Here is a 20,732-nt window from a genome sequence, read left to right as displayed (position 1 = left end):
TGGATGCCTTGCTCTTCTGGAAGATGTAGCCCAGCCTCAGGCGATGGAGCTGGCATAGAAATCTGTGGCTCTGGGGCACAGGCCCCGGTGATGCAGCACTGAGAACCTCCTTTCTGGACAACTCAGAGGCTCTGCGGGGCCCTTCTCAGCGGAGCACAACACAATGAGCAGGGCTCCTCTCAGGGGCACTGCAGAGACTGAGCTGGAGGCCAGTTAGGACCTGGAGCACACAGCGCTGCCTCTCAGCCGATTTACCAAGAGTCTCCCTCGTTAGAATTACAGGGTCCCACCTCACCCCTGGCCTATGCAGGCCCTAGGAAGTGGGATTTCTTCGAATTCCCTGTATTTGGGATGTGAGGCCCTCGGGGCATTGCCAGGTTATTAGGTCAGGTCTCTGCCCTGTCTCAGCCTCGGCCCTTGATTCCACTGGGCCTGGCAAAGCCATGGCCTCTCTCATGGCCCTACCACTTTTCTCTGCAGGAGCCCTGGATGTGGGCAGCACCAGGGCTGCCTGAACACATAGTCACTTGTGGGCTGCTTCCCAGGGCACCAACACCAGCATCTCTCCAGCTACAGCCCTGGGTGGTGGCTGGTCAGACAGTGGGGGACAGCATCCAAACAAGCCAAGTGTGGCCAGGAGGAGGGCAAGGGTGAGCTCAGGCCCTGATCCCGAGAGGCAGGCTCCTCCCCGAGACCCTTGCTTGCTGGTTGGGCTACCAGGTGAGCCCAGGGGTCTCAGCAGGGCTCAGAGGAGAAGAGGAAGGAGGCCTTGCCCCCCCCCAGGTGGCCGTGGTCCAGTGCTTCCAGTGCAAACTCAACTCCCTATGAGCACTTTAAGTCACATAAGAGCTTCACATTTTTTCATGGAACATGGCTGTTTGTTGAGTTAAGAGTGTTGGGCTGAGAGGAGGGTGGCCCTGACAGGGGTGGGGGCTCTTGTCCCCACAGCTACATGCAGACACTTTGGTAAGTTGCTGGTCATCTGAGCAGTGGGCCTGTAGCTGCTCAGCTCTGACAATTGGGAAGTCCCCACGGAAGGACTCCACACAGGCGATGCAGGGGATATGAAAGTAGGGTAGCACACACTCGCAGACTCCCAGGAAGTTGGACAAAGACAATTAAAGCAAAATTTTGGTATTTTCCTTGAAATTTGAATTAAAACCAGATATGGTTTCCCAAAGAATGCAGAAAGTAAGAAAGAGAGGAAAGAAGAATAAAAAGACCTCGTTCTGGCAGCAAGTGCCTGGTCACCAGGTGTGGGGCCCTCTCAAGGTGGACACTCTTTTGTTTAGGTTAGTGCATTTGCCTTTCAACCTGACCTCACCAATGCCAGGTAGTTCAGGTCTGGCCAGGTTTGGTTGAAGAACCCCAGGGCTCTCCTCTGGGACCCTCAGGCTGTGCTCTCTCTGGCGGCAGTACGGGGAGATACTGGGCCCAGGGGGTCTCTTCAGGTCCCTTCAGTTTTAGTCCTTTCTTGGTCCACAGACTGTGCACCAGAACTGGAGGAGGAGGGTGCTGAACTCGCAGGTGCAGGCCAAGAGGGGACCCCAGGCCTGGTAAGGGGCTGGTGGGCCCTGCAAGGCCAGAGTCCCCTCTGGTCTCCGAAGTCTGCCCCAGCCCTGCCCTGGGAGCCCTGCCCTGGAAGCCCTGCCCTTCACCCTGAGGTCAGTGTGCTGCCTGACCTTTCTGCTGAAACCGAGATGCTGAGGACCGAGGAGGTTGCGTGCCCCCCGAGCTCCCAGCTGTGTGCTGCTAAAGGGGCAGAGCGGGCCGGTGGCTTTCCAGACCAGAGGCCGAGATGGCATCGGATTCCAGGGAGACCTCATTAGTCTTTCCAGGATTTAGTCCACTGCAGATGAGGTTCCTTGGTCCCAATTCCAGACCCGTAGTCTAGTCTCTGATTGGATTTTCAATCTTTTGAGAGATCTGATCATTTTCCCACAGTGGATACACATATTAAAGTTAATCAATGGACACAGATTAAAGCTGAAGCTGATCTGGAATAAACTGTTTTCTTTCTGAGAGGAACCCACCTAGACTGGTGGTCTGCACCTGCCAAGTCTGAAGCCTGCCTCCAGCTCCTCCAGGAAGGTGAGACGTGCCCCCCGCCACCGCCGGGCACCTGTGAAGTGGGCAATGCTTCCTTCTCCCTGGGTTGTGTCAAGGCCACTATGTGCGTGCCCTGAGGCCTCATGTGTAGGGTGGGGAGGGAACCCTGACCCTCTGAGTGGGGGTTTGGGTTCAGCCTCCAGGCCAGGGAAGGGCTGTGGACATGATCCCCAGCGGCAGACTCAGGAGAAGGCTCTCAGCGGTTCTCAGTGAGTGGGAGGTGAGGGCCACAGTCCAGAGTGTGACCAGGGACGATGGCCACAGTCCAGAGTGTGCCACAACATGGAGTGGAAGGGAGTGAACGGCCCCTTTCCCCTAGCAAGGAAGGGCAGCTTCCCATCCAAGGGGCCGCTCTGAGAGCCGCTGGACAGAGTGTGAAATCTTGTCATAGAGACTGCACAACCTGCCTCCTGGCTGAGCCTCAGGAGGGCTGGAGAGCAACAGGGCCAGGGCCACCAGGCAGGGTGCACCTCACTGGCCTCCTGTGTCACTGACCTCCTGTGTCACTGGGCCTTCTGTGCTGTGCCCAGCAAGGACCAGGAGTGGAACAGGCCAACTCACGCAAGAGGGTCTTGAGAAGCCTGGGATTTGAGTTTGGAAACGTAGCAGTGTGACAAGGGCTGTGTTCCTAGGCAAGCCCTTGTCACTTGGTCACTCTGGGCAAAGAAAGATCTCTGTGCCTACATTTCTTCCACTGTATCATTAAAATTTTAAGTCAATCTCACAAGCCGTTTTTGAAAACTAGAGACAATACCTGTGCAGGAGCTTGATGCCGAGAAGCACTGGATTACTAAGGAATACCTTTTATCATCAAAACCTGAAAACCCACATCTCTGATCCAGCCTGAAGACCTGCCCCCCAGAATAGCATCCTGGGAGCCAGATGCAGCCCCACACACCCTAGGGGAAAAGTAGACCTCTCCTCTCTGCCTTCTGGGGAAATGATGAGAGGCTCAGGTCAGAGTGCAGCACCAAGGGTCCTGGGCCCCATTACCCCTCCTGGCCCCAAAGGCCAGGGCTCAGGGCGGTCATGTACCATGCTCCAGCTCCTGCCACTCAGAATATTCCCACCACTCAGGATATTACCACCACTCAGCCCACAGCCCCATTCTCCTCTCCACCCCAGCACAGCCAGGCCCTGCTGCTGACCAGGCCAGCCAGGAACCTGACCTCAGGACCTAGTGGGGACATCTCTGCCAGTGTACTCACTGGTGCTTGCAAACATGCCACACTCTTGAGGACGTGGATGTGTGTTCATGTGCACATTCACGTGTGTGTGCTTCTGTGTTCACACACAGAGACATGCACACACATAACCTTGTCTCATTATCATCTCGCATTATTCACCCACTTGCCTGACCTCTGCATCTGTCATTAAAATTCTGTTACTCCACACCTCACATAAGTATCATCTCCTCTGCAGGTGCCTTAGAATGACCCTCTCTGACCCCTCCTCTGGTGCCTGCTGGACCACAGAGAGGGCAACTGCACAATGCCTGTCCTTATCTGCCTACTGACTGCAAAGTGCTTCAAGGACAGGGCCCAGGTCTGAGCCACTTTTGCCTCCACAGTGATTGCTGCATTATCTGGGCCACAGTAAACTTTCATATAATGAATAAAATAATGGACAAATGAAGTTAATAAAATTCCTATATAAATAATTCATGGGAAGATGAACATTGCTGTAAACCATTAACTCGTGTGTATGAATGTAATTAACCCCAAGCGGTCACTGCTAAGCGTGACTATGGGACCAGTCTCCCAGACTGGGCCACAGACAGTCTCTGGCTGCACACACCACAGGAAACCTGCGACATCTACCTGCAGCCATTCGACCACTTCCCTGAGACACCATTGACCTGTGGTGGAAAATGAACCTGCGAATCTAGGTGGTGGATTTTCCTGTGTGTACATGCAGCCACCTCCTGACAGGGTACAGAACCCATCCACCTCCTGAAACAATGTCCCTGTGTGTTCTTCAAAGTCAGCCACCCAGAGCAACATCCCCAGGCCACATGGGCTGTCCCTCAGGGAGGTGAAATGTCAATTGTGGTCTGAATGCCTCTCTAGAGGTTGCGAAGGTACAGGGGATGTCCCTGCCCAACTTCACTTAGTGAAAAAGCCAGAGACTCCTCCCCCAGAGCCAGCTCTTTGTTGAAATGGTTTGGGGAGGGAAGGACACTAGGTGGGTCCTGCAGTTCCCAGAATTTCTATTCTCTGGTGCCTTATGGTGGAGCTGGCTCAGGGCATTTGCTGAGTGATGAAATATCAGTAAATGCAGTCCCTCTGGGCTCCTGTCTGTGCCTGTCTCCTGTCCAGGACCCTCACACCCACCTCAGTCACAATTGTTGCTTTTGTGTTATTTCCTCACATCTGAAACCCAAAGAAAAAGTACACAAATGAAGTCATTTGGTTTCACAGATTCAGTAAGTACCAGGAGTCCTTCTAAAACTTGAAGAAATTCTTGGAAATTGGTGTTGTTGAACATTAGTCCCCAGGAAACTTCTAGGCTTGGCAAGAATTCAGAAGTGATGGGAACATTTGTTGACATTAACCACTTAACAGTGACTCATCAGTGTCATGGTAGGAAGGTTCAGTGTCAAAGTCAACGTCGTAGCTCCTCATGAGCCTAATGCCCAGTCATGTATCTGGATCACCAAGTTGTAGGGCATGTACATCCTGCAGGATTGCACCCAACAGGAAGACAAGATGTGCACTAGGTGGTGATGCGATGGCTCTGCACATGCAGGGTCAATCGTTCTGAGCCACAGCACTGCATTGTTGGACAGGAATCGGGTGCATACGAAGAAACCTCACCACCCGAGCACAGACAGGGCTCTGCTATGCTCAGGGAAGGCTGTTCCTGGTCAGCCTTTTCTTTCTGAACTCCCTTCTCTTAAGAAAGATCTCCAGTCTTGATCTGCACCTGCTCAGACTTGGCATGTACTGAACCCTGTGATCGGCTCTCTGCACCACCTTCTCAGTTTGAGCTCCCATGGAAGGCTGGACCCCGTGTCCAAGGGGTGTCATAGGCCACTTTCTCCAGGAGCATCTCTGCACAGGGAGGGGACCTGCCCCCGCTCAGCAGATGCATGGGTCAGGCTGTCCAGCACTCTTCACTGCCCCATGGTCACTTTCACTGTGCTGGAACCACAATAAGCACCCGCCACATCGGCCTATGAGGAAAACTGTGGTGGGTCCAGTCTGTTATCAGGTGGCCACTGGCCTCGAGGCCCGGGCGGCATGACACACCAAGGCTGCAGCAGGTGGCAGAGAGCCACACCCTCCTGGTGAGGAAGCAAGAGAGTGAGAAGGGTCTGGGGTCTGTGTCCCTTCAGAGGCAGGCCCCAGGACCAAAGGCTGGCACCTCCCAATGGCATGCTGTAGGGACAGGATCCAAAGCCTAGCATGGAGAAGTCAACGGTGGGTGAGGGTGTGATGTCACAGGGCAAAATGCAAAGGCTTTTGAAATGCAATGTTTTTGTCGTTGTTGTTTTTTTACTTATTTATGAAGTAAAAACAAGCATTTTGACCACACCAGGGAAGAACAAATTCGAATGTCAACCCAGAAGTCATGTGTGGTCACACCTGGTGGAGTGCATTGTGGGTCCTTCACTTGGGCATCAGCCACCAGTAGAGTGGGCAGTGCTTGGGCCCACAGTCGCCGTGCCCTGAATTACAGGCAACATATAAAACCCTTGGCTGTGACCGAGACCCTCAACCCCACAGGTCTTCCAGGGTCTCTGGACCTAGCACAGCGCACCGGGGGGTGGGGTGGGCATGAGTGGGTACCTGGGTGTGTGTTCACAATTTGGGGAGTAAAAATAGACAGGATTCACCAAATTTTAAGACAATGTACCCAAAGTGACAGAAGCTTTAATCATGGAGGCCTTCAGGGCGATTTGGTCTCTGATGGGGAAATGCATGCGATTTTCTCAGGGATGGCTTGGACAAACCAGCTGACTATGAATCAGGCCAGAAGAAACCCTGGAGAAGCAGGAAAGTGGCCCCAGTGGCTGGGGCATTTCTGGGGTGGAGAGGGACGTCCTCCCCTCTCCCTGACTCACCGGGGCCAGGTGTCCTGGCGTGGAGGTCCCTGATGCTGTCCCTGCCCATAGGATTCCTGGGATGACATTTCTGCTCCCTGCACCTCCACGTTCTTCCCTCTAAGACTGCCCACCGCAGCTCTGTGAGGACTAAGTGTCACATGTCCCTTCCCAAGGTGCCAGTCACCAGGCTGTGCTATGCACCCTGGCCATCCCTCCAGGACTACTAACCATGCTCCCTGTCCTGAGTGAACCCCCACTCTGAGACTGCCCTCCAGGATCTGCCCTAAGCTTTTTCTTGCAACCCTCAAAGGCCATGCTTGTTGGTCCCTCTTGATGTCTAACCAGATGAGATGAACCCCAGAGAGCAGCCCCACAAGCCTGCTGCAGAGAAAATGGCCATCACTCACTGCTCTCATGCAATAAAGGGTCTTTTTCCCACTTCTATTTGAAGTCGAGACTTTTCTCTTATTCCTTATATGTCCAGTTATTTTTAAGGACATAGAAATGACATTTTACATTTTTCTACACTATAATTAATTGTTTGACAGTCCTACAGAGGCATCTTCTGGAAAATGCCAAAAAACAAATAAACAAACAAACAACCAATAAGATGAAACAGAAGAAAACAATAACAGGAACTCACCAGGCAGGTGGGGTAGCCTGGGGGGCCTTATGTGCCGGGCAGAGTCAACTTCTTTCTAGGATTTCTGTTCATGTTTGTCCAAATTATGGTTCCCTTCGGCAAATCAGGAGAGAGATGAATGCTCTTTAGTCTTTTGAAGGAATTATGGCTCTTTTTGCCTCCTTGTGCAGGTGTGTACATATGTGTGCTTGTGTGAGCACATGTGTTCATGAGTATGCATGCCTGTATGTATGTACACACATGCCTGTGTGCATGTGTGTGCATGTCTCTCTGTGTGCATATGCGTGTACGTGTGTGCATGTGCATGGGTGTGCACCTCTATGTGCACCTGTGCATGTATATGTGCATATGTGTGTGAATGTCTCTGTGTGCACATGCATGTACATGTGTGCATGCATATGTGTGTGCATGTGTGCATGTCTCTCTGTGTACATGTGCGTGTACGTGTATGCATGTGCATGTGTGTGCATTTCTATGTGCACCTGTGCATGTGTAAGTGCATGTGTGTGTGAATGTGTCTGTGTGCATGTGTGTGTACGTGTACATGTACATGTATGTGTGCACATACACATGTGTACGCATCTTTCTGTGTGCACCTGTGAATGCGTGTGTGTCTGTGTACACCTGTGCCTGTGCATGTGTATGCATGTCTCTGTGCACCTGAGCATGTGTATGTGTGCATGTGTGCCCATCTCTCTGTGTGCACGTGTGTGCATGTGTGCACCTGCAGGGCTGGGGTTGGACCGGGCTGTGTGTGCCAGGAAAGTGCTCTTCATTGAGCTGCTCTGGTCCTATTTCTTACTTAACAACAAGTTTAATGTCTGCCCTTTCCTCGCCGTCCTCCTGTAGTGCCTCCAGCATCCCTTACCCTCCTCTCCTTTCCTTTTCTATCAACTTTTCATGGAGAAAGCCACCAGGCTCCAGGAGAACAGTGTGGGGCAAGTGGCCCTCCAAGTTGTCTGCCGAGCTGCCAGCCCAGGATTGGGCCCTGATCCACTGCTCGGAGTCTCAGCACCGAGCACTCTGTGTTGAAGTGCTGGGCCGAGCGGCACACTCCATCTCCTGAGAGAAGCCGAGTCCACGTGCACTTGGACATGGTGTTCCCTGGTCCACTTGCATCTCCAGCTCACTGTGCCTGTGGCCCCAAGCAATTCCAGGCTCCAGATGCAAGAGCCTAAGGTCAATATCTGAGAAAAGTGCTACCAGCCCCGGGCCTTAGTCCTAGGTTTTTTTCATATCACCTTATCAGGAAAAAAACCCAAAGATGTTTTAATTAAAAGTAACGATAATCAGAAAAAAAGAATGGCTATAAAGTTTATGATTTTATTTCCTCTTTGAGAAAGGAGAGCCATAATATTCTCATGCAGATCAATCTCTTGAATACACATTTTTCATGACAATAGGAAGGAATTCAGATGCAAAGTGGACCACATGCCGTCTCAGGCACAGGAGCCCCTTCATCTCCCCTGTGGCATCTCACTGCATTGCCAATCAAACAGCTCACAGAAGTTGCCAACAGAAATGCCCAAGTCCCCTCTTCAGCTTTACTCTGTGTCCTCTTCCACTCCAGGCACACCTGCAGATTTTAGCGCATGTGTGTCTGTGTGCTCTCTGTATTTCCCGAATGAAGAAGAGTTTATAAAAGAAACACAGGTAGAGGGATAAGAGTGAACTCTTTCCATCTCACACTTTTCAGCACTCTTTGCCTAGAATCCGGCTGATGTATTTATTGTCTTAAAACTAAATTACTCTGCAGATGACATGATTATGAGTTTAGAAAGTTCAGAAGTTTCTGCAAACTACTAGAATTAAAAGTCAAGTTAGCAAGGTTACTGTCTGCACAAATCAATCAAATTCTCATATAATAAAAAATGCATAGTGGGAAAAATTTATAACTACACGTATAAAACATACAAAAATAAATCAAACGCAAGTGTGCAAGACCTGACACTGAAAACATCCACATCCCTGAAGGCTACCAACACCAGTGTGTCCCCAGGTGGGATCTGTGTGGGGCCAGTCTGCTCCCCATATGCACAGCACAGGGCGAGGGTCTGGGGCCATGTGCCGTCCACAGGGAAAGCCGATTATCCCTATCAATTCACAGGTAAGTGCAGGTGCACTGCAGATCTCAATGTGAAAAATAAAGCCAAAGTTTTTAGAAGAAACAATAGACCATCTTTATGATTGGAGTAAGCAGAGATTTCTTAAAAAGGAGAAAAAAATTGAAGAATTTGGACACAATAAGGTTAAGTACTTGTGATTATCAAAAGACACTATTGAAAGAGCCAAAGGATAAGCCCCAGAGCAAGGGAAAAAATACTTGCCACATGCCCATCCAACAAAAGATTCACACCCGAAAATGTAACACATCTGACCAAATTAAAAAAAAAAATAACAACATCATTGGGAAAAAACACAGGCCAAGATGGCCAATGATCACAGTGAAAGGCACCAGACTTTACCATCACGAACATGCACATCAGATTTCAGAGGGAAACTGAATTCCCCATCTGAAAAGATAACATGCAACAGAGATTCACTGTCAGCTCCGGGGGTTGTGGAATGGCGACGCCCATCATCTTGTAAATGGTAACACTCTGGAAAACAGAGAATTGGTGGACTGAATATTGAACAGCAATATCTCAGCAGCTGGGAGCTGCAGACCATGCAGGGACTCGTGGTTGAGCCAGTGTTACACGTGAAGCTCTAAGGCAGCAAGGACCACTGAGCTGTGACTTCTTGCAGCAATGTGACAGATCTTAGGATGAAGAGCCAGGCCCAGCGACTGCCTCCTACAAGACTCTACTGTGAGAATTCCAAGAGGAAAAACCAAGGTGGCATCATGGTCAGAGCAGTGGCTGCCGCTGGAGCAGGCAGCAGCGGTGGGCCCAAGGGGCTAGAAGAGAATTCCGGGAAAGGCAGGCGTGTTCTGCTCATGAAAGTCCACTGTATGTGTGCTGGACACCTGTGACTTCATTCTATAGCTCAAGGATGCCCTTCTTCAAAAAGAAGTCTTCCAAACTATGTCTCTTCATATAAAACCACATACCTTGATCACGTAATGATTCTTCCAAACCTTTATTTTGTAAATGTGATTTTTATGCCTTACTGGAGTTCAGAATTCTTGACCTGCTTGATAATCTTGCTCACATTCATCAGGCAGCTCTGCTGTATTAATTCTGACTCCCAGAAAGTCTTCAATATAAAATTTACACATTCATAAAACTTTTTTTTTACACTCTACCTTCAAGGTCTCAATAAATTTTGGCATTTTTGTGTTGAGAAGTGTTTTCATGTGAAGTCATCTATCAACAGTGTCTTTCAGCATGAAATGCCCACCGTGGACTTCTCCTGGGTCCTCTCAGGCCCATGGTGCAGGTCCACTGCAGAGGAAGGGCAGCAACACACTTTGAAAAAGAGGACCCTGTGGGGCCAGGCAATCCTGCACTCTAGATCCCATGTGCCTCCTCCCACTTCCCCAGGAGCTGTGAGCCCGCTGGGTTGCCTGGCACAAGAGCAGGCTTCCTTTCCCTGCGCCTGCCGCCGGCCCCTCGAGGGCCCCATCCAGGGAAGGGGAATGGCCTGCAGGAGGTGGATGGGTGGCCCAGGCTGTCCTCTGTCTTTGGAGCCTGCCAGGGGTGGGCGCCCTGCTTCCAGGCCACAGATCCACAGGCCAGTGAGGGCAGGCTGGGTCTTATCAGCTTCCTCCAAAACCTTTCCTCCTCAATCTCTCTCTCCTTTAAAAACAACAACAACAACAACAACAAACAAACAAAATAGTGATTCTAAGGGTTTCAGGAATATGCAAATTCCTCTCTCCGACATACCAAGAGATCCATGGTCTTGGTTCACAGTGGCCGTAGTATCTATGGATATCTTACTCTGATCATGTGTCAAGAAAAGGAGGGCAACCACAGAAGTGGTCTCTGCTGCCTGCCCACCACAGAACCTGGTCGGGAGCCAGTACCCAACTGTAGTTCAGAGCCTTCGGCTTCTGCTTGTCCACCTCTTTACCCTGCGACCTGCGCCCTCTGCACAGCGCTACCAGCCCAGCCCACAGACCTGCGCAGGAGCAAACACTCTGGCTCAGGCCCACGGATGGTTTTGCGAGTGCTCCTACCATGTGGCACTTACACTTGGCACGGTGCAGCCTGGCTTGCTGCTGGGTTCTTGTCCCCTCCATGGGCAGGTAGGCAGCTGCCCCTGCGAAGCCATGCAGCCTTGCGGGAGCCCTCGGGCTGGGAATGCATGCTGTTCCAAGGCTGCTGTGATTATGTGAACTTGAAGCAGTGCTTGGGTCTGAGAATTGTCCTTGAGTGTGTTCTGCAATAAATTATTTAAGTGAGATGTGAAAGAAATAATTGGTTAATAACCACAATTGGGATTAAAGAGTAATTTTGATTTTCAAAAGATGCTTAAAAGGATAAATATTCATTTGTCTCTTTTTGCTATTAAAAAGAAATAAGCCTCCTTAAATGACTTCACATAATGGAAAAAATAGGTGGGTTTAAATGCTACCCTCCTTGTGGAGGTGACAAGCCATTGTCAAAGCTCCTGCTGGTGGCGGGCACCTGGGAGCAGGCCACTGGCCTGTGCGTTGCCTCGAGGGCATGGGCTGTGATCACTTGTGTTCTACTTGCTCAGTGAATGTGCACTGCGCAGGACAAAGACGAAATCCTGCTGAACAAAGGACACCTTTCTGGCCCCAGAAGGGGGCTTAAATTTTAGATGCTTAAGTGACCCAGCTCAGGCCTTGCTTAGCAAGAGTGTAGGGCACAGAAGCACAGTGAAGGGGTTGGCAAGAGCTTTGCCTTCCAAATCGGCCAAGTAGCAGGAGCCCTGGGGTGGGGCCTGCAGAGGGAAGCGGACCTGGGCTTTAGAGAGGAAAGGGAAGGGCCAAAAGGAAGGAGATCCAGAGGTGAAGGAGGGACCCGCACCATACGCTGTTGCTCCCACTTGTGCCAAGTCTGGCTCAGTCCTGGCAAATCCTGTGCAGACCACGGGTAGATTTTTAAAAACTACATCATCTGTGTGGATGCTACCTGGGTAGGATTGGTGCTGTCCTTCCTAGCAGTGATTTATAGGACACTGAATGTCTAAGAAGCAATCAGATTTCCAGGTAGCTGACTGAATTCAGGTCCTCCTCAGTTGTAGAACCACAGGGCCACCTTTGTTTCTCACAGTGGTTTAGCCAGGACTTGAATGTAGTAAGTGCTCAGTAAGTACTTATAGATGTAGTAAGTACTCAGTGAGTCTTTGTAGATGTCGTAAGTGCTTGGTAAGTATTTACAAATAGAATAAGTGCTCAGTAAATATTTACAGAAGGCCTGAGCACAGAATTCAGCTTTCTCCCCTTTTGAGCACAAAAGGGAATAAAGATTTATTTCAAGTTCTGAGGTTTGGGGTGTTTGGTTTTAGGAATGTGTGGTCAAGACCTTCAGGGCTTAATTCTACAGACAACCAGGTACTGTGTCAGGACAACTGAGCTAAACCTGAAAAGGGTTTGATCCAGGCATACATTTCAAAATTATAGCCATGAATTCAGGACACTTGCCAGGTCTAATTCTGGAAATTCTAGAAATGCTAGATTCTTTCCGTGCAGTAATAAAGGAGTACCATTTCATGACCCACAGCTGATGTTTGGTTTCTTACTCCATTTATAACCAACTCACTTCCCAAATTTGATTTCTTCCAAGAAATTTCCAATCTGAAAGGAAGTCCAAATTAGCACAGACGCAGCAACCTTCTTGGCACAAGTGATATTTAGGAAGCAGCACTCTAACCCTCCAGCAGCCGTCCTGTGGGAAACACTGCTCATGTGTGCCTGGTAGGAAGGGATGGCCTCACGGTCAGGCAGAGCCCAGGGATACCCACTGCCTCCTCTTAACCTCCCGCAGCCTCTGCCTCCCAGGTGCCTCTGCCTCCAACCAGTGCAAATATCCACCCATTGGAGAAGACACACTCACCTGGTGGCCCTGAGGCCCTGCCTGCTTTCCCACCTGGCTCCCAGGCCCCACCCAGGCATGGGCCCTTCCGTCCTCTGGGAGCCTCTAGCACCCTCCAGCACCCTCTCTCCCTGGGGGGCAATCCTGGACTTCCGTTCCAGGAGATCTGGGTGAATGTCACATGTAGTCAGTCCACGGAACTGAGAGAAGGCATGCTCCCAGGAAGCTCTGCAGAGAGAAGATCTGAGCCAGAGGTCATTGGACCAGTGTTTCCTAGTTCAACTGCTACTCACAAGTTTTCCTGAGCTTCTCTCTGAAACATGAATCAAGCTGCTGAAGGTGAAGGAGAGCTGCTCACGGTCCACACTGCCTTGGCCTGGAGCCCTGAGCCGCTCCTCCTGGCCTGCGGCCTCGCTGTCCACGTAGGTGGGACAAGGGTGCTCACCCCGGCTCTGCGGTCTGCCACTTTGCGAAGCCACGTCCCTCTCCTGCGGAGGGCCCTCTCGGCTGCACCCTGGCTCCCTCACCGGCCTCCCAGCTCTGTCCTCCATGGGGCCTGCTTCTCCGGGCCTGCTTCCTAGGTAAGGGTGCAACGCATGCCCTAGGAGCTACAGTTCTTCATTTCCTTAAATAAAATGTGTTGAGGAATAAGAAAAGCAGATGCCTAGGAACACAGTTCCTAATGATCCCTTGAACTCGGGGCCCCCGTTGGCAGATTCCAACACAGATGAAAATCCCCAGGAACCTGTTGAGTTTACCCGAAGATGTGAGGACAGAGGTCAGTGTGACCAGGCCGAGGAGTCTGCACTAACCATCCCATGAGGTGAGTGGACCATCTCTTCACATTATCAGAGAGAAAGTCAGAAAAGGTGGAAACAAAGGGATAAAAAGGCCATCCCAAAAGCTGGCTGCTCGTCCCTCACAGTGTGTCTAAAGCTCTTCTAACACTTTCAGAAACTCATACTAGTGCCACATGGAGAAAAATGCATTAGTATTCTTAAATGTACTTAGATGCCCTGTGGAACCCATTTTCACTGCATAGTATTAGTCAATTTATATATAAGATGTTTGTGAAAGAATAATCTGAAGTCACCTGAAAGAAAATAGTTGTTATTCTTTTAAAAAATCTTGAAAATTTAAATAGTAGGGGTAGTGCATTTGGTTAGGGTGGCAAGACAGAAGGACATGGGGAGAGAAACTGGGCAGGACTGGCCGCTGGAGAGGGACTAAGTGAGAGCTCTCCACACCTCCTCTGCTGCACGCGTTGGTGTGCAAGACCCTGGAGAGCCTGGGTGCCCTGCAGGCTCCCTGGACTGGAGACAGCTGGCCTGAGGGCAGAGGGCGAGCGGTTTCAGAAGCCACAGCATGGCCTCTGACTAAACCCCTGGCTGACAACCTGAGTACTCAGGAACCCAGCAGGCCATGGATGACCACATTCCACTCTGGTGCAGGCATATTAGTGCTCTAGCAAGACAGGGCAGACAGCCCTCAGAAGAACACAAAATCCAAAGTTGCCATATGTGTCATCTACAGTGTCCCATTGCAACCAAGAATGATTAACCCTGGGCGCAGAGAGGAAAGGCCACCCAAAACCAGGTTTTTCCTGTAGTCCTTGACTTGGAGCTAGTGGTCAGTAACTGAAGATTAGCTCTCACACATACATTCAAATAATCAAAGATGATCCATAACTCAATAAAAATACATGATTAGTGAGTGATATAATAAACCAATGAAGACATGAAAACTGTATAAAACTACATAACTATATTAAAAAGCCACAAATTCCAGAGCTGAAAAGCACATCATGGAATAAAAATCAGCTGAATAGGTCTGTCAGCACATGGACATGGACGAAGGAGTCCACTTAAAAAGGACAGATCCATAAAAATCCAAAGTTAGGAGCAAGGAAAAGACGGAGTAAAGCTGAAGAGACTCTCAGGTCTTGGGAACAGGATGAGGCTTTCCAACACACCTACAAGTGGGGAATCATAGAAGAATCAGAGCACTAGTGCCTGGAATTCTCCATCGATTTGCAAATTTATAACACTCTAAGTAAGTGCCCTAGAAGAAGAAATGCATCTGGACGCCTTACGCTCCTGCCACACAAACCTCAGAGAGCACACCTTGAAAGCTGTCAGGACAGCTCTGAAAGGAACAATGTGACTTATGGGTGTTTTCGTCCAGAAGAGTAGGAAGCATGGAGGGTGGGATAAAATATTCAAAGTACTGAAAGAAAAATCATATAGCCCACAAATCTGTCTCTTACACACAAAGACAGAAAAGGATCTTGGATAAACAAATGCTGATGGAATTCTTGCAGCAGACCTGCAGTATAAAAATATCCAGAGAGGTCTTCAGAGTGAAGGATTCAAGATGAACCCTCAGATCCACAAAAGAAGTGACGAACACAGGGACTGGTAAATATGCAGTAGAAATCAGACTTTATTGATTTGACCTTATTTTGAAACACAGTAGTGGCTTAATACATGTTGTGTATTTCTTTGATTCTCTTGACTTTATTAAACACCCATGACAACTTAAAACAAAGTTTATAAAGTACATTTTAAGGTTTATGATGTATATTGATATGATATATATGGCAATAAGTCACTAAGGAGTGGACAAATGAGGACGCTCTGACATGAAGTTCTCACTTGGTTGTGGGTGAATGTCAGTATTAACTGGAGGTGAAACATCACCTACAGCATCAAAGAAAATCAGCTAAACAGTCAACAGAGAAATTAGAAAGACACAGTAAGACATTCGACACGAAAGAAACAGCAACTGAATAGGAGACACGAAAGGGACGAGACCCATTTAAATCACAGAGCCACAGTCTAGACTTACAGTAGAACCAGACAGTTCCAATGACCACTCCATGTCAGCGGTTGGGCCTCATGGTTAAATGTGGCCTGAAGTTTGCTGTCATTGCTCTGTGAGTTCAGCTTTTCTCTGTTGGGTGAAGAAGAGGAAGAGGAAGATGAAGACGCTGGTGACCATGAAGAGGGAGGGCAGGGGACGAGTAGAAGTGCTCCTGATGTCAACCACCCTATGGCCACAGTGGGACTACCAGCCCCCAGTGACACTTGGACTGCTGTCACTTGGACTGGCAAAGATCAGCCATTTTCAGACTGGTTAAAAGAGGAAATCACATTAGACTTTGCTCGAAATCAATACGGACCTGGTGGACATTTTTAAAATGGTAATAAAGAAATTATATGAAAAAATTCATGTTTGCAACTTTGATACTTTAGATGAAGTCGACAAATTCTTCAAAAACTAGGGATTATAAAATGGACTGGAGGAGGCAGAGAAATCCCAGCCACCTATGTCTACTATGGACATTTAAATAAGAGTTAAAACTAGACCCACGCTTGCCCGTGTAAGCACCTCTAGGCCCAGATGCTTCCACTAGTGAAGGCTCTCTAAGAAGCGAGAGAAGGAAAGCACTCCCACATCTAGGACTTCAGTTTTCTCTCAGTCCCCCCAAAGGGGAAAAAATCCCAAGAAATGTAAATACTGGTATTCTCAAAAAACACGGCTGTGAAAATTCTTATCAAAGTATGTGCAAACCAAGGAGACCGCATATAAAAAGGGTGCCAGACACACAGGAGGTGGGCGCATCCAGGAAGGCAAGGTTCAGTGACCACCCGAGGGTAGACTGACGGGAAGCTTCACTACTGTAATCAGATTCAGATCCTCTCAATAGATGCAGAGAAACACTGGACCACAGGAAGCCCAGATTCGAGGTGGCGCTCTTCATGCACAGGAGTAGGAGACCCTTCATATTGATGCAAGGAGTCTGTGAACACAGCTAAGTCTGTATTTAGTGGAAAAAACACCTGCAGGTTTCTGCTTATAGTCAGGAGCAAGGCAAAATGTCTCCTTTCACTGTTTTATCTAAAGTTTCACTGGAAGTCATCATACAAATATGACAAGAAAAATCTAAAGTAATTTGGGCCTGAAAATGAAATATTTTTTTTCATAGGTGATATGAATGTTTACACAGAAATCCTGAGGAAATTACAAAATAAGCTATAATTACTACGTGCATTTTACAAGGTTTCAGGACATTATGGAAACACACAAAATCCATTTTACTTTTTAATGCTAATCTTAAAACCATTCAAAACACCCATTTACAATGATATAAAAATAAGGTACTAAGAAATAAATTTAACAAACTATGTAAAGCACATGTGCCCTGGATACTAATAAACAAAGAAATTTCACAGTGTCAAAATATGTGGAGAAAGATCCTGAATCCACCAACTGGAAGACTCATTATCATGAAGATGGAACTCTTCTCCAGGCTGACCTATAAACTTAATCAATATCCTTGAAAATACATGTAGAATTTTGTGGAAATTCATGAGCTCATCCTAAAATGTATATGGAAATTCAAGACACCAAGGATACTCAGTTTTTTAAATGACCAAAGCCTGAGGAGTTTGTCTGATTTAAGTCTTCTCTAAATACTGCATGTTCGAGACAGCAAGTATTACAGAAGGACGGACACACAGGTCAGCAGAACAGAATTAAGAGTCCAGAAATGAATCAGCTTATGAGCTCAGCTGAATTTTGAAAAATGTGCCTTGGTTATTTTTAGAGAAAAGAATTGCTTTTTAAATAAATGGTGTTAAAATATGTGGGTATCTGTGTGGATAAAAAGAACTTTGACCCTTTCCTCACACTACACACAGGTATGATTCAAACGAGTCAGAGGTCAAAACTTTATAACTACAAATATTAGGGGGAAAATAGGAGAAAACCAACCTTTGTGGTCTTGGATTAGGCAAAGTTTCTTAAATAAGTCATGAAAAATACGAGTCATAGAGGAGAGAAGGGGGCTGAGTTGGCCTTTCTTCAAAGGACGCCATTAAGAAACAAAAGCGCTAGCCACAGGTGAGGGAAGTGTCTCGGACTCTGGACACAAATGACCCCTCTGTCAAGAGGCAGAGAGCAACTGCAGGAGGGACGGGGTGGAGCACTGTGTCAGAAAGAAGGTGGGGGTGGTCCTCTGCACCTTGGCCTCTGAGGCACATGTTGGAGGCCATAGAGGAACACGGGCCCAAATGGGAGCAGGTGTATGGGAAGGTGGGCGGGTGGGGGTGGGAGGGACAGCTCAGCTATGTCTTCTAGGCTTGGAATACACGTGCCACGGGGCCCCAGACCTCACTCCTGGGCCTTATCCACTAGCAAGGAGACATATCCCCACCAAGATCTGGATGCAGACATTCACGAAGGTTATGAGCAGGAAATAAGCCAAGTGCCAGGCAGAGACTAGTGAATGTTGGCACTCCACCCCCCAAGAAAATGTCACCTCTCACCTGAATGTCACCACTAAACACCCTGACAAGTACCTGGGTAGATTCTAAAGTCAGAAAAGTTGGGGCAAAATCCCTGTAGATAGAGTTCCGATGTCCAGGGTTCTAATGAAGTCAGTGTGAATACAGGATGCCCCTCGGCCGCTGCGTGGAGCCAGGGGAGAGATGGAGGCTGACCACTGATGGACAGCAGGGAACTCTGGGAGGAGGTGGGGGATGACCACTGAGGTAGAGCGGGGAACTCTGGGAGAAGGTGGAGGCTGAACACTGAGGGACAGCAGTGAACTATGGGTGGAGGTGGGGGCTGGCCACTGAGGAACAGCAGGGAATTATGAGTGGAGGTAGGGGCTGACCACTGAGGGACAGCAGGGAACGATGGGTGGAGGTGGGGCTGACCCCTGAGGGAGAGCAGGGAAAGATGGGTGGAGGTGGGGGCTGGCCGCTGAGGGACAGCAGGCAACTATGGGTGGAGGTGGGGCTGAGCACCAAGGGACAGCAGGGAACTCTGGGTGGAGGTGGGGTCTGAGCACTGAGGGACACCAGGGAACTATGGGTGGAGGTGGGGGCTGGCTGGTGAGAGACAACAGGGAACTATGCATGGAGGTGGGGGTAGATCACTGAGGTGCAGCAAAAAACTATGGGTGAAGGTGGGGGCTGAGCTCTGAGGGACAGCAGGGACCTATGGGTGGAGGTGGGGGCTGGCCACTGAGGGACAGCAGGGAACAATGGGTGGAGGTGGGGATTGAGCACTGAGGGACATCAGGGAACTATGGCTGGAGGTGGGGCAGGTCGCTGAGGGACAGCAGGAAACTATGGGTGGAGGTAGGGGCTGGCCACTGTGGGACAGCAGGGAACTATGGGTGGAGGTGGGGGTAGACCACTCAGGGGCAGCAGGGAATTATGGGTGGAGGTGGGGGTAGACCGCTGAGGGACAGCAGGGAACTCTGGGTGGAGGTGGGGGCTGACTGCTGAGGGGCAGCAGGGAATGACAGTTGGACGTGGGGTTAGACCACTTTGGGACAGCAAGGAACTATGGGAGGTGGTGGGGGCTGGCCGCTGAGGGACAGCGCGGAACTATGGGTGGAGGTGGGGGCTGGCCGCTAAGGGACAGCCAGGAACTATGGGTGGAGGTGGGGGCTGGCCGCTAAGGGACAGCCAGGAACTATGGGTGGAGGTGTGGGCTGGCCGCTGAGGGACAGCGCGGAACTATGCAGGAGGTGGGGGCTGGACACTGAGGGACAGTGCGAACTATGGGTGGAGGTGGGGGCTAGTCGCTGAGGGACAGCGGGAATCTATGGGTGGAGGTTGAGCTGACCACTGAGGGACAGCAGGAAACTCTGGGTGGAGGTGGGGCTGACCCCTGAGGGACAATGGGAAAGATGGGTGGAGGTGGGGGCTGAACCCTGTGGGACAGCAGGGAATGACAGGTGGAGGTGGTGGTAGACAGCTGAAGGAGAGCAGGGAACTATGGGAGGACGTGGGTGCTGGCTGCTGAGGAACAGCAGGGAACTCTGGGAGGAGGTGGGGGCTAACGGCTGAGCAACAGCGGGGAACTCTGGGTGGAGGTGGGGGCTGACCGCTGTGGGACAGCAGGGAACTATGGGTGGAGGTGGTGGTAGACGGCTGAGGGAGAGCAGGGAATTATGGGAGGACATGGGTGCTGGCTGCTGAGGAACAGCAGGGAACTCTGGGATAAGTTGGGGGCTAACCACTGAGCGACAGCGGGGAACTCTGTGTGGAAGTGGGGGCTGGCCAATGAGGGACAGCGCGCAACTATGTGAGGATGTGGGTGCTGGCCGCTGGTGGAGGTGGGGGCTGGCCGCTGAGGGACAGTGCGGCACTATGGGTGGAGGTGGGGGCTGGTCGCTGAGGGACAGCGGGGTTCTATGGGCGGAGGTGGGGCTGACCGCTGAGGGACAGCGGGGAACTATGTGAGGATGTGGGGGCGGACCGCTGAGGAACAGCCGAGAACTATGGGTGATGGTAGGGGCTGAGCACCGAGGGACAGCAGGGATCTATGGGTGGAGGTGGGGGCTGACCGCTGAGGGACAGCAGGGAACTGGGTGGAGGTGGGGGCTGAGCATCGAGGGACAGCAAGGAACTCTGGGTGGAGGTGGGGGCTGACCGCTGTGGGACAGCAGGGAATGACAGGTGGAGGTGGTGGTAGACGGCTGAGGGAGAGCAGGGAACTATGGGAGGAACTATGGGTGCTGGCCGCTGAGGGACAGCAGGGAACTCTGGGTGGAGGTGGGGGCTTACCGCTGAGTGATAGCGGGGAACTCTTTGTGGAGGTGGGGGCTGGGCGCTGAGGGATAGCGTGGAATTATGGATGGAGGTGGGGACTGGTCGCTGAGGGACAGCAGGGATCGATAGTTGGAGGTGTGGCTGGTGGCTGAGGGACAGCGGGGAATCTATGGGAGGAGGTGGATCTGGCCGCTGAGGTACAGAGTGGAACTATGGGAGGAGGTGTGGGCTGACCACTGTGCGACAGTAGGGAACTATGTGAGGATGTGGGGGCGGACCGCTGAGGGACAGCGGATAACTGTGGGTGGAGTTGGGGCTCACCCCTTAGGGACAGCGGAGAACTATGGGTGGAGGTGGGGGCTGGCCGCTGAGGGACAGCAGGGAACTATGGGTGGAGATGGGGGCTTGCCTCT

General features: G+C 50.4%; 1 long non-coding RNA gene across 1 annotated transcript; it reads right to left on the bottom strand.

Annotated features, from left to right (window-relative positions):
• Positions 1 to 8,103: 8,103 nt before the first annotated feature.
• LOC144374429 (uncharacterized) lies at positions 8,104 to 12,937 on the bottom strand. The gene is made up of 3 exons (XR_013433828.1): positions 12,358 to 12,937; positions 10,938 to 11,126; positions 8,104 to 10,540 (listed from the first exon to the last, which is right to left on the bottom strand). It is a non-coding gene; the product is annotated as an uncharacterized LOC144374429 (long non-coding RNA).
• Positions 12,938 to 20,732: the final 7,795 nt, after the last annotated feature.

This window comes from Ictidomys tridecemlineatus, unplaced genomic scaffold (assembly GCF_052094955.1).
Source record: "Ictidomys tridecemlineatus isolate mIctTri1 unplaced genomic scaffold, mIctTri1.hap1 Scaffold_69, whole genome shotgun sequence".
Taxonomy (NCBI): domain Eukaryota; kingdom Metazoa; phylum Chordata; class Mammalia; order Rodentia; family Sciuridae; genus Ictidomys; species Ictidomys tridecemlineatus.
The sequence above is the reverse complement of the archived record's forward strand: the minus strand, read 5'-3'. Positions and strand labels throughout refer to the sequence as shown.